This window comes from Furipterus horrens, unplaced genomic scaffold (genome assembly GCF_987537825.1).
Source record: "Furipterus horrens unplaced genomic scaffold, mFurHor1.1.pri manual_scaffold_8, whole genome shotgun sequence".
Taxonomy (NCBI): domain Eukaryota; kingdom Metazoa; phylum Chordata; class Mammalia; order Chiroptera; family Furipteridae; genus Furipterus; species Furipterus horrens.
Window position 1 is genome coordinate 18,038,824 of NW_028327178.1, and position 13,557 is coordinate 18,052,380.

At 49.6% G+C, this 13,557-nt stretch overlaps 1 protein-coding gene across 1 annotated transcript in view; it reads left to right on the plus strand.

Annotated features, from left to right (window-relative positions):
* The first annotated feature begins 288 nt into the window (after positions 1 to 288).
* Positions 289 to 13,557, plus strand: part of ZBTB7C (zinc finger and BTB domain containing 7C) — a 309,327-nt gene continuing 296,058 nt past the window's right edge. Inside the window, exon 1 of the mRNA XM_090285546.1 lies at positions 289 to 454. The gene's annotated coding sequence lies outside the window, so the exon portion shown is untranslated. The remainder of the gene's footprint in view (positions 455 to 13,557) is intronic.

Consider the following 13,557-nt stretch of genomic DNA (forward strand, 5'->3'; position numbering starts at 1 on the left):
AAATAGAAATTAAGCGGAGCCGAGAAGGAGGTTGAACCGCAGCAAGTGCATGTATGGCAGGCAGAGGAAGGGGGTGCAGGGGAGGGGGCGGGCGCGAGGGAGAGGCGACCATAGACATCCGGGCCCTTTAGCCCATTGCGCCCCCCGAGCGGGTGGCGCGGACAGCTAGGACGCCCGGCGCGAGGCGCGGGGCTGACAGCCACTGCGCGGGAGGCGGGGCGCCAGGAGGGCGGGGGCGCGGCGCGGGGAGGGAGGAGCTGCCCGCTAGTCCGCCGCCGCTTGGCTCCAGACCCGCCGGCGCAGCCCCGCCACGAGACTCTGACAGCCGCGCAGCCTGCGCGGTTCGGGCGCACCGGGACAGATAGACCGCGGAAGCGCGACGAAGGTGGACGCGAGGACCGCGGCCCGGCGCCAAGTGCGGGAGGCGCGCTAGTGGGTCTGGCCGTGCGCAGAGGTGAGTTGGCTTCGCGCGCAGGGCTCGGGCACCGGCTGTGAGGATCTCGATCTCCCTCGCACCTTAGCTGCCGAGGAGGGTCGTGGGGTCGCGGGGCTCCCGGAGGGTAGCTGAGCGTCGCCGACGCCGGAAAGCGATGTCTGGGGCTGTTGCTAGGAGGCCGGCGGTCCGTGCGCCCCGGGGCGCCGGCGGGGGCAGGGGCGCCCAGCGCGGCGGGCAGGAGGCGGGGGGCTGCGGTGGCTATTCAGGGGCTCCGTGCGGCAGCCATGCAACGGGAGGAGGCGGGAGGAGGGAGTGAAGGAGGAGGGGAGAGCCAGCGGAGAGCGAGCCAGAGAGCGGGCGCCGCGCCTCCTGGCTGGCACCGCGGCCCGGAGCGAAGTGGCGCGCGGGGCTGGAATGGAACTTCTGCGGGCACGTGCGGTCCCGGGCTCGGCGGCGCCTCCCGGCCCGGGCAAGGCGGTCCTGTCGGCATCCACAGGTGGTTTCTGCCAAAAGTTTTACCACGCATCTGTCCGGAAGGCGCGGGAGCATTTTGGAGAGTGATTTTGGCATCCGCACCTCGCCTTGTCTTGTCTTGAAGATTAGGAACGGGGCTGGAAGTCTGGGATCCCGCATCTCACGATGTGGCTCAAGGGTTTCCTGGCGGTCCCTCCCCGAGGGGGCGCCCTTGCGGGACCCTAAGACCCATGCTGCAGCTCAACTGGGAAGTTGCGGGAAATGGGCGCACGCCCACGATTCCTCTGTGCCTCGGGAAAGTTAACTAGAGGCTAACCTGCCTTCTTCCCGGGGCAGAGCAGAGTCTCCTCCTGGGAACCGCGCGCGTCTTTGGTCAGGGTGTGAGCATCTCCTGCTCCTTTGAAAGCTAATTGTCTCTGGCCGCTGTGCTGCTTTGTTATTCAGGCTGGTTGTCTGATTTCATTAGGAAGAGAGCCAGGAGGAGCCAAAGAAAAGCGGAGCGGCAGCCACTCTTGTTTCCTTTGAAACTAGCAGCGTAGGATGGTACCCAAGCCTAGGCGGCGAGGGTCCCGGGCCGAGGGGAGCCCTTAGTCAGTCGGTGGTGTGCGCTGCTGGCCGGGGGAAGCTTTGCCAGACCATTCACAAGGCCCGGGCTGGGTTGGGGGGGTGGGGGCCGGGGCGGGGGGCATCTGGGACAGAAAGAGGGAGGAGAACGGGGAGGGAAGACCCCTCAGAAGAGGAAGATATGCTGTGGTCAGCTCTGAGAGAGGTTCAGAGAAGTCCTGTGGTTTGGCCCCGTTCCTCTTTGGCCAGGCTGACGAATCCAGGGTAGCGAGGTTAGAACCACCCGGGTAGGTCCGTGCTGGGCTGAAAGAAATCATTTTCTCCGAAGCGGGTCTGATACCTAGTTGTTGCAAGTGGGCACAAAACTCCGGAGAGCTGCAAACACTCAGTCCTTCATTCGGGCTGCTCCTGCTCCCACTCCCTATTCCCCCACCCCAACAAGTACCCGAGCAGAATTGTGTCCTTTCTTTAAAGAAAGTCACAGAATGTTGAAGCTGAAAGAGATCCTAGATATTAGGAGTGCTCATTTTACAGGTGAGCAAACTCCAGGCCTAAGGAAGGAAAGTGGCCTGTCACAGTGGGATTGACATCAGCCTGGTAGGCCAGGGTGGAGAGGGCTCTCTCAGCAAGGCTTGGGAGGGCCTGATGTCAGAAACACACTCCACCCCGCCCCCCGCCAAGCCCACCAAGGGCTCATTATCTGGTACTTTCTATGTCCACGCATGCCAGCAAATGTAGTATATTTCCAGTCCCCTGCCCTTGGCTTAAAAGAAAAAAAAGGACTGTCACTGCAGATTCCAGTCTGACACCATCCCAACTTTTCCTGCCCCCTCCTCACCCCAGAGTCCTCACGCTCCTTTTGTAGCATAATGTGGCTTGATTAGCCCAGATGAGTTTGCAGCCTGTCTCACTCTGAAGCACCCACTTTCTGTAGGATGCCAGAACTCTGTTTTCCTGGTAATTAGGTTTTACAGATATTTTTGAAAGGGAGCCCAATTCTGTATCAATTACACTTGGACACAAATGCAGTGCTGTTGTGGATACCAAATGAGAGAGATGTGCAATTATCTGGGAGTGCTGGAATAAATGTTGTTATGAGTATTTGACACAGCTATTAAGACATCAATGAGTGGGTTTTCAGTAAATGTTTTTTATGCCGTATTTCACTGAGTAAACAAAGTGTCTTAATTAAAAAGACCTGGGAGTTGGCCACTTAGATTTTAGCCACTTGTTTCTTACCAGTGTGTATGGGTGGGAAAGATTGGAATAATAAACTGAATTGTTGTTGAGAGAACTTTTTCTCCCCAAGATCAAAACACTCTATGGGCAATGCTTATCCTTCAGTCTATAATGTCATGTACAATCCAGCAGAATCAAAGTAAACAAAAATTAGTCTGGGTGTGGTGTGTGTCAATCTGTATTAATCAGAAATGACTCGTAAGAGAAAATATTTTGTAAGTTTTACCACTTTCAAGGGCATTTAATATCAAGAATTCAAGGCTAATGCAATGTCACTGAGTATAATTCTGCTTTCATGAATGGATAAGAATCAACGTTCCCATAGCTGAGCTTGGGACTCCCATAGAAGAAACCAAGATCTGGTGTCATAAAGATACACAATGTTACATTTTTGACAGTGTCTTTCACTTTCATTACATGCTAATCTCCTCTGCATCCCAAAGTTGTTCACAGTTCAGTTTTTTGTTCATCTTACAGATGGGGAAACTGAGGCAGCGAGAGGGAAGAGTGTTATTTCTATAACGTCATTCAGTGCACCTTGGGATTTCTGGGTTGACCAGGGAATAAGAGGCCTCCTAAAGATATTGCCCCTTGCCCCTTCCAGCACTGAAATCACAAAGGGGTGTAGAGCTGTGGTGGGCTTACAGTTCTACTTCATGGGAGGCCAGTCACTCAGATGGGGGCCTGCAGCACTTTGTCCCCCTGGCCCGCTGTGGGTGAGTAGTTTTCCTCCCTCTCATCGCAGACTGTGGGAACTTGGGCTGGGAGGGACCAGCTGGCTGAGGCTGGGGCGGGGGTGTGGATCTGAGCTGTGCAGGGCTGGAGGAGTCCAGGCTATTTATAACCCCTCCTCCCTTCCTGGGAAGAAGAGACTCAAGGGTCTGGAACCATCCTTGGTGCTGACTTCTACCCAGGATGGCTGCGCCCCACTGGAAAAAACCTGCCACCCAAGTGCATTGCGGTTACTGGAGTGACAGGTGTGGAGGGTCCTGCAGGGCTCCAGGAGCTTCAGCTGCTCTGGTGGATTTAGGATACAGGGACTTCCTAGAGCCAGTGTGTGCACTTTTCTCAGGCACTGACTCCCTCATTTGCACAAAAGGAAGGACACCCAGAAATCTCACAAAGCAAAACTTAAGAACCTCTGAAAGTGGGGCTAAGTAGCTTTTCTGAATAATGAAAACAATGATTTTTAAGCAGGAGGTTCTGAAAGAGGCATGTTAGATGCAGGTCCTCTGAGTCTGTGCTCTGGCATTTGTGTGGTGCTGCTTGAGGAGGTTTGAGGCATGCACTTGAAGCTCTTTCCCTCCTTCCCTACCCCTACCCCTGACCAGTCAGTCCCTGGTGGTCCCCCTTATTCTCCCATTCGTCAAACCAGGGGACAGAAGACTTAAGTGGCAGCCATGCATGGAGAGGTGGGCATTGGGAAGCTCCTGGTGAGCCTGGCACAGGCTTTGCATGCTGGAGCTTTTAAAGGCAGGGCTGACGTGTTGCTCATTTTCACATCCTCGGCACCCAGCACAAGGCCTGGGCATGGAAAATGTTTGTGGAATGAATGCCGAGGACTGAGAACAGGTGGGTGGGTGGATGGCAGTCAGGTTTGTTTCTTCATTGCCATCAGTTGTGCTCCTTGGCACTGTGAAGGGCATGCCCAGAGGGCAAGGACATAGAAGCAGAGTGTAGATGAGAAGAGATGGGGTTCCACAGGCATTTTGAGAGCCCTGGGACAAGCTGATTGGCCACTCCAGCACAATCCGGCCCCACAGAGCAGGCAGGGTGAGTTTCCTTTAGTAAGGCAGTTAGGCCACTCCTTTGCCTACCCTCCTGTGGGCACTCTCTGACCCCTTTCCATTCCCTGTACTCCACCCTCCCATATCCTTTTGTCCTTTGAACACACCAAGCTTGTGTATTTCCCCTTGGCTGTCTTTGTGTGGCGTGCCCTTCCCTCAGTCCTTCCCCTAGCTGGCTTCTCCTTGTCATCTGGAACAGTACCCAGCTCCATCTGGGATAAAGTCTTGATTCTCTTCCGGTTTATTGCTTGCGTCTTCCACCAAAACGTAAGCTCCATGTGTGTATCCTCGACATCAGAACAGTGCATGGCACACAGCAGTGCCGGAGGAAATAGGTGGTGAGTGGATATGCTGATGAGTGCCCAGGGGTGTATGAAAACGAGTCAGCCTGGGCCCCTGTTCTCAAGATCTCTTCAGCCTAGAGGCAGGAACAAAGCCTGTTCATATGCACTCCGATATGTAGCAGGTAGGGAAGGTGGCATTCAAGAGGTACAGCCCAGGAGAGCCGTGGACAAGCAGTGTTAGCCCTGATTCAACAAGGCTGCCCGTTAGGCAGAGGAGTCTTCTTTCAGATGTGATATTAGAAGTTGGGAGCTCTGGCAGCTGACCCACCTTCAGGACTGAAGTTCCTCTAGCTTGGTCTCTCTCTCTCTCTCTCTCTCTCTCTGTTTATTTACTTCTTTGGTGAGCAAGGGTTCCAAGCATAATGCCATCCTTGGAGAGGCAGGAATGTTGTGTTTTTCCACCAGCTCCATTCATTCGCAGCCTCCTCAGCACAGCTGTGGACAGCTGGCTGCCAGCGTGGATGCAGGGAGGGTTTCTTGCCAGGGCCAAGGGGTACACTCAGCCCTGCAGGAATGGGGAATTTCATTTGTGTTTCACACCCTGCTGATTTCCAAACCCCACTGAAATGGTGCCTGTAAAAACAGATTCATGAGGAAATTAAAAAACTATTAGCATTCAGTTTACTGCTTACTTTTTGATAGTGAAAGCAATCAGAGCCATGATAGAAAATTTTAAAAATATGGAAAGGTATAAAATTAAAACAAAAAAAAACCTGCTACAACATCCTAATTTTGGTGTATTTCCTTTCAGTCTTCTTTTTTTTTCTGTACCCACCGACACATATATACATGTGCGTACACACACACATATGCACATGTGCACACATGTAAATATAATTAGGATTAAACATTAATGTCTAAAACTTTTTAAACCCGTGCCATCTTTTAATAAAAAAAGGTGTTTTTTTTTCCTCTTGGGAGTCTGAGACATTCTTACTATGAATCATCGATATTTGGAAGAAAATGTATTTTCCACATCTCCTCACCAGCTGAGATTTCAGCCAGCTTCACCTTCTGTAGTTTGAATTAGGGAAACAGGCCCCACCTGCTCCGTTCTGCCCCCAGCACATCAGGATGTGCTTAGAATCGTACTTCTCACTCCTCACCTCTCTTCATCACTGGTATGTAGTGTTGCAAGCTGTCCCCTCGCTGAGCATTCTGTCACACTTCCCAATGCCATGACGCTCTTTAGAAACATATTCTTATGGATGTGCAGTGTTCCTTTAAGTAGTGTTTCACTCTTTATTCATTATGAAAAAACAAAACAAAACAATCCAGGGCCCATTACCCAGTTATTCCTTCACCTAAAGATAAGAACAGCAGTAAAATCTCCAGAAATATGGACCAATGTTTAGGACATCACTGTTTGGGGACAACCTCAGCTCTTTCAGGAGACCAGGGACTTCATGGCTGTCATTTCAGTGTCCCAGGTTTAGGAGAATGCGTGGTGCGCAGCAGGTGCTCAGGAAATACTTTGCTGAATGAACAAAATACAGAATTCTTCCTGTGGGAGGTGAGACCCGGACTTAACCCTCTGAAGTTGAGGTCTCTTTTGGGAGTGCATTTGGCTGGGGAGGGGGCGTGGGGAGCTGCGGAGGGTAAGGGGTGGGGAAGAGCATCACATTCTGGGAAACAGAGCAGGAAGGGGCACCATGGAAGGCAGGTCTCTGAATGAATAGTTTAATGGGATTTTGGAGGAGGCGAGGTTTGGGCGGAGTCTTGGTACAGGGACTAAGGTGTATCATGCCCTGAGACCAGGGTTAGAGGCACCCAGGCTGGAGAAGCAGGCTGTGGGGAGTGTGGGAGTTAAAAGAGTGGAATCAGGTTTGCCAGCCCAGGGGGCAGGTGTGCAGCCCAGCCAGGGAATGGCTTAGACGGAGACCCTTCAAACTGGTAGCTTCTAGGATTCCCGACCCTAGTCCCAGGGCAGCATGAGATCCTTGGGGGATCATGGGGTCCCATCCTGCCTACAGGCAGGTATCATGCCCGTACTGCAGGTTAGGAAACTGAGGCCTTGAGAATTTAAGGGATGGCGTCACAGATTAAAATGACAATATTTTGGATATACTGGGTTAAAGAAAATATCTTACTAAAATTCATTTTTCCTGTTTCTTTTTTGTTTTTTTAATGTGGCTACTAGAAAATTTTAAATTATGTGGATGGCTCACTTTACATTTTCACTAGGTTGCCCTTCTCCAGGTCACAGGCTGCTTATCTATTCAGTTCCCAAAAGTTCAGTTTCCAATAATGCAGTTCAGTAAAACGAACTTGTCCTGTGTCCCATTCTCTGCAAGGTCAGACCCTTTCTATTCTAAAGACCAACCATGCCCAGGCATTGAGTAAATAATGTGCCCCTGACAGCGCCTTCCAGATTGAGCTTCTGAAGCCTCAGGATGATTTTAAGAAGGAGAGAAGGATACTGGCATCCCTCTAATTCTAGCTACATGTGAGCAGTGGCTCCCTGACAGTCATCTTTCTTGTAGACTGAACTTTTAGCCCCTGAAGTAAGTATAGTGGTAGCTTGGGAAGGGGGAAGAGAAAGAAAACAAAGTCTTGGATGTTTTTCAGCACTAATCCTTGGTGTTCTCTCACGTCTCTCTTCAGGTTAGGAATAGAAATTCACAAAACACACAAACGATCGTGTTTTCCAGGTACGTAGCCCTCATTCTTTGTCAGGAGCGGTGCTGGGTGCTATGCGTATGATATCTCATCTCGTTTTCCCAACTACCCTATGAAGCTGGTGTTCGCCATTTTCGAGACGAGGGAACTGAAGCTTAGAGAGGTTGAATAACGTACCCAAAGTGACCCCCAAAAGTGGCCACACAACAGGAATCAGGTCTGATCAGCTCCCAAACTCATGCTCCTCACCATCCCTTAAATTCTCAAGGCCTCAGTTTCCTAACCTGCAGTATGGGCATGATACCTGCCTCGAGGCAGGGTGGCGGCCCCATGATCCCCCAATGACCTCATGCTGCCCTGGGACTAGGGTCGGGAATCCTAGAAGCTACCAGTTTGAAGCGTCTCCATCTAAGCCATTTCCTGGCTGGGCTGCACACCTGCCCCCTGGGCTGGCAAACCTGATTCCACTCTCTTAACTCCCACGCTCCCCACAGCCTGCTCCTCCAGCCTGGGTGCCTCTAACCCTGGTCTCAGGGTATGATGCACCTTAGTCCCTGTATCAAGACTTCAGATTAAAATGATCATCAGCCCCCTGGGACAGTATAGTGAGCCAGAGACACAGGTCAGGAGTGCCAGTCCAGGGCTGGGGTCAGGTGCTGCTTGGGGGATTCTGCATGGCGTGCGTGGGAAGGCAGCTGGGCCTCTGAGAGGCAGTGTTTCAAAATCAAGTAAATTGGGTAAGAAGAAAAGGGTCATAGGGGCCTAACTTTTGTCCTGGCCCAGTGATAGGTGAATTGTGTATTCCTGAGAAAGCCATTCCACTTTTTGGGTCTCAGTTTCCCCATCTGCAAAATGAGGTTGGATCACTTCTAAATGCTATTTGGGCTCTGGAGTTCTCAAATTCCTGAGTTAAAGACATGGAAAGCAAATGTAGCCATTTCCCAAGTTTGAAGAGGGTGGAGAGAAAGTTTGAGCAACAGGGAGGACTGCTAGGCCTCAGAGCAAAAGCTTCTATTTAGAAAGTTCTGTGGGGACAATTTAGACATGTAAGCCTCTCTAAGCACAGACAATACCTAGTCACCACCATTAAGTTGCCTTTATTGAAAACTATGTTTGGGGGATGAGGGCAGCAGGCATTAACTATTATTTGTAAAAAGTGACGTATTTTTTAGTCCTGGATCTTTCTATTGTTCCTGGGTTATCCCAGATGGCTGTGAATAGTAGCCATAATAGAGAGGAGGGGCCCTCAGGAAATATTAGAACAAAAAAGGGAATATTTCAGCTCTGTCAGAAATGGGCACTTGGCCTGTCCAGAGAGGATGTGGGAAGAGGGAGGGAAAAGCAGCAGGTGTGTTTGGAGGGAAGGGTGTGTCCGTGAATGTATTTTAAGCTCCTGAAGTCAGAGGCTCTGGCTATATTGCACTCTGGTGAGGAGAGATTTGAGGCTTTTATCTCCTTGCCATAGATTTCTGGGCAGTGGGGGGTGGGGGAGGAAACTCTCTATCTCCTTTCCAAGGAGTGTCTCTTCTTTTCAAGTTAGATTTTCACTGAGTAACTAGCTGTGTCTACCTGAGGACTATTGCCCCCATACAGCAAAGGTCCTGTGAGCTCTAAAGCTGGTCCAAACGCTTCCATTCATGAATGAGGAAACTGAGGGTCTGCGAGGCCCCACCACGCGCCGATGTCCCCAGGACAGCAGCTGAGGAGTCGAAGCCAGCGCCCACAGCGCTGCTACAGAGTCCCCTCTGCCACACGGGGTGATGGCTCAGGTTCTGTCTCCTCCACGGTTAGCAGATGACTCAGCCAGCCTGCCTTGAACCACTTTAAAGGGAGGATTTCTTTTTTATGTTTCTGAAACTAGATTTTTATTACTTTTCCACACATTGTTTGCTTTGAATTTTTAATTTAATTTTTTTGCGAATAGGTCAATACTTACATGGTTTAAAATTCAAAAGGTACAAAAGGGTATTCGCAGCGAAACATCTTTCTCTCACTCTGTCGCTTAGTTCCCTTACCCCAAGGCAACTACTGTTCTTAGTTCCTTCAGTTTAAAGATATTTGATGCATATGCAGGAACGTATGTATATATGTGTGTGCATATACATGTGCATGTGCATTGTCATTTTTTTTTTACCCAAATGGAAGCATATCATACATATTACATTTCTCTTTGCATTTTCTTCCAAATAGTATATCTTGGAGGTGTCTGACTCTCTGACAATAAAGCATACCATTTGTTTTTGTCTTGTTTGTTTTGGCCACATGGATTCTATTGTATGACTGACTATACCTTGACTTATCTAAGCAGTCCCTTATAGAGGGATATTTTGATAGTTTCCAGTCTTTTGCTTATACAATACTTTTGTTTGTTACCTGGTGATTTTTTATTTTTATTTTTTATGAAAGGAAGCCTTGAGTTTTCTGAATGCAGGCAAATTGAGAACATTCTAAGCTTGCTGATTTATTATTTGCAAGATGCTCCAAAGAACACAATTGCTTAATTATTTAATGATTATGAGTAGAATAAACAATTTTTGCATCGAACTTCCTAGAAAAGGAATCATATAGTCAACATTCATTTATGAAACCAGTGTTTCCTGAGTTGCTGCTGGGTGCTGGGCACTGGGTGCTGGGCAGGGTGGTGAGGGTGGGGTAGCAAAGAAGAAGGGGCACGCGGGGTGGTGCTCACATTCTGGGCACAGGTGGGAGGTGTGTGGAGGGTGACTCTAGAAGAGAACAGTCACAGTGGCCTTGGGGCAGCCTTAATGAAACATAAATGCCACAGGGAAGAGTGCTGGGCTCTTGGACTTGGAGCGGGGGTGCAGGGTGTCAGGGAGGTGGCGCTACTCTGACCGGCATATGTGAATTGCAAGGCTTCTTGACCACATCTTGCGACACTATGTCCTTGGTCCCTCTCAGCTTCCTCTCTTGGTCATTGTCTATCTGCAGAGCCCTCCAAAGGGCAGGGTCTGGGCTCCTGGCTCAGTCAGGCAGACTCCGTATGTCCTTGGTGTGTTTCTTCTGACCTTGAGGGCCTTGAAACTCCTCTTTCTCCCAGAGAAATGGGGCTGTCTTTTGTCTGGAAAATAAGGCTCTCTCTCAGGCCAGTCTCTTCTCAGCAAATGGGCAGTGATGGCAGAGCAGCCCTGTGGACAGAGGGGCTGTGGGCAGCGGGGAGAAATCGACCCCGCAATGTTGAAGGAAGTACCCTTGAGCTGCCCGAACTGAGGTTCCTGGGCTGCCCCTGTACGCACATCTCCATGTTTCCTCCTGAAATGAGGAGCGTCACCTTCCCAGGAACGCTGACCCCCGCCCTGGCAGCCAGCCCTCTTGGGGGTTCAGAATGCTGTCCTGAAGCAACCCACAGGCTGGGTGTGGCTCTTCCTCAGCAGGGTTGAAGGCAACAAACTACAGTTGCCGAAGAGTTGCAGATGGATCCTAGAAACTACCTGTCCCAAAGAATCTGTGCTGCTTTTGTGCATGTGCAAGGGGGGAAGCTGGGGTCCCATTGAGGAGAGAAGGCACAGTGGAGCTCCCGCTGTGTTTTCAGCCCTGAGCTAAGTTCTGCAGGAGATTAGAGGAAGCCTAAGACAGGGTCTTGAACGCAAGGACCCGAAAATCTGGTTGGGAAGATGATGATGTTTATCAGACATATACCGGCCTTATGCTGAAGGCCTAAGTGAGGTAGTGTCGCTTGTAAGGGCTGTAAGACTGAAGAAGAGGGAGGTTGTGCGTCTGCAGTCGGCACGATGTGAGACTTCAGACGAACCTCAGAAAGGGAGCATGGCAGGAGAGCTGGCATCAGGTCAGCAACTGCTGCCTGGCAGGCGCGACTCGGTGGGATGCACCCACTAATTCTCACAGCAGCTTTCAGTGAGAAGTTCTTATTCCCAGTTAACAGATAAGAACTGAGGCTTGGAATGTTTAGGTCAACTTGCTTAAGATGACACGGCTGCCAGGACGTGGCAGGGCCCAGATTCCAGAGCCTGTAGTCTCTCCACTGCTCCTAATTTGACACGGAGCTTCCTGGAGGTTATCCAGGGAGGGAGGACTCACCTTGCAAAGGAATGGCGGTGGGACCAGCATGACCTGTGTCATGCTCAGGGAGCTGTGTCCCCTGAGCAGAAAGGCACATGTGGGAAGCAAAAGGAAACCCACTGGGTCAGGGGGGAATTGATTGGAGAGTTCATTGCAGCAAATCTTAGCCCTTAAACTGTTGATGCCCCCTCCCCAGTTCGTTTCTGGTCTGGCTGGTGTAGCTCAGTTCTGGTATGCCTCAGAGAATGCCACCACGCCAATTTTAGTATTAACCAATAAGAATTCAGAGAGAGATACACCACTTGATACCACTGATGAATCCTGTGTATTTTAGTCCAGAACCAAATGGGGGTGATTTTTATTCCTTGCCTCCTCTCTCTTTCCTATGGCATTTTAAGAAAGTGCTTTTGGAGCCAGTTAGAGTACTGTTGTAAAAATGCGACTACCAGCACAAAGGAATATCATGACACTAGAATCAGGTATTAAGATACCCCAGAGGTGTGCATTTATTTTTGTTTTATAATTCTGTAGAGGAATGGTTCTTTTCTAAGAATCAAATGTATTGGGATGACTTTGGTTAATCATACTGTATAAATTTCAGGCACAAACTTTATAATACAACATCCGTACACTCTATTGTGTCCAGTCTCCTATCACCATGTATGGTATTTGACCCCCTTCACCCTCTTCATCCTCCCCCCCCCAAACCCCCTTCTGGGTCATCCTATATTTCAACTTCTGTGAAAGCCACATGACTTGCTAACGACCTTGTGGTTCATGGTCAAGGATGAGAATTCCTCTTTAACTACACTCACTCTCTGTGGGGTGTGGGTCAAGTCATATGAGTTGTTGGGGATGGTGGACGGACAGGAACAGAGTGAAGGGTTTGAGGGCCTAGTAAATCTTGCATATGGTTAGGCTGGGAGATGTGCTGAACAGATCCAGGGACCGTATTCCAAGGCCAAAGTTTGCATAAGTGGGTTTATAACCACCTTTGTCATGTCCGAGTTTCTCTGTTTTAGTACTACCTTACAAATAAATACCAGCCACTTGAAGAGAAAAGCCCACCTGTTATTTTTCTGTCTGTAGCCTCTAGGAATCTATGCCTAAATGACATATTAGTAGATCGATTCTCACCTGATGAGGTTATGTCTATCTCAGGCTTCTTGCAGAATATAGAATGCAGCCCGAGGGCAAGGAAAATGCCTCCTATTTCTGGTTTAGCTCAGTTGTTAGATGTGCTTGTGCCCATTTTGCAAATCCCTTCTAGCTCAGATTTCAGCGAGCTTCCAGGAACTCAGAAATTGTGCTTACAAGATGGGTGGTACGGATGAGAAAGCGGAGGGCAAAATTCCAGTCGCTCTCCTTGCCAGCCGTTGGAAAATGCGTGAGCATGTGTTTGCTTTTGTCTGCCTGGAGCCCCGGACGTTTTCCCTTAACCTGCTTTGTGAGGGAGGTAAGGGTGGAGAGAAAGGTTGTAGAAGTGAATTATTTGATAAAATAATATTTCTGCTTACATTATAGAAAATGAAATCATGCTATGTTCTATCTTTGTTGTTTTGCCAGAAATTCCTCATGACAGATTCTGATGCACCAGATCGAGCCACCTTGCTGAGCATCACCTATTTGCAGAAGTCATTAAAAGCCATTGTTTAACTAAAGGCTTTTCTTTTCTTTCTTTACAATTTTCAAGACCCTGCATTTGTGTAGACCTGACTCAGCAACATTCTATTTTCAGAATTTCTTTACCTCTTCTCAGATTCTGGACTGCGGCTCCTTAGTTCTGTGCTCTTTATTCCGGAATGTCTATTGCCTAGGTCTGAGCTGCAGGTCTGAAGTAGTCTTACCACAAATGGATACATCTTTGTACTAGGACTCTGCCCTCGCCACTGGATACCTGGGTGACCTAGTTCCCCTCCCTGCCTGCCTCATGGGCAAACTAACATTTTCACCACAGCAAATCTTGCATGCCTTGGGAAAGTAGCCAGTTACCAGAGAGGTAAAGCATTTGAATAGAACATACACACACACACACACACACACACACACACACACA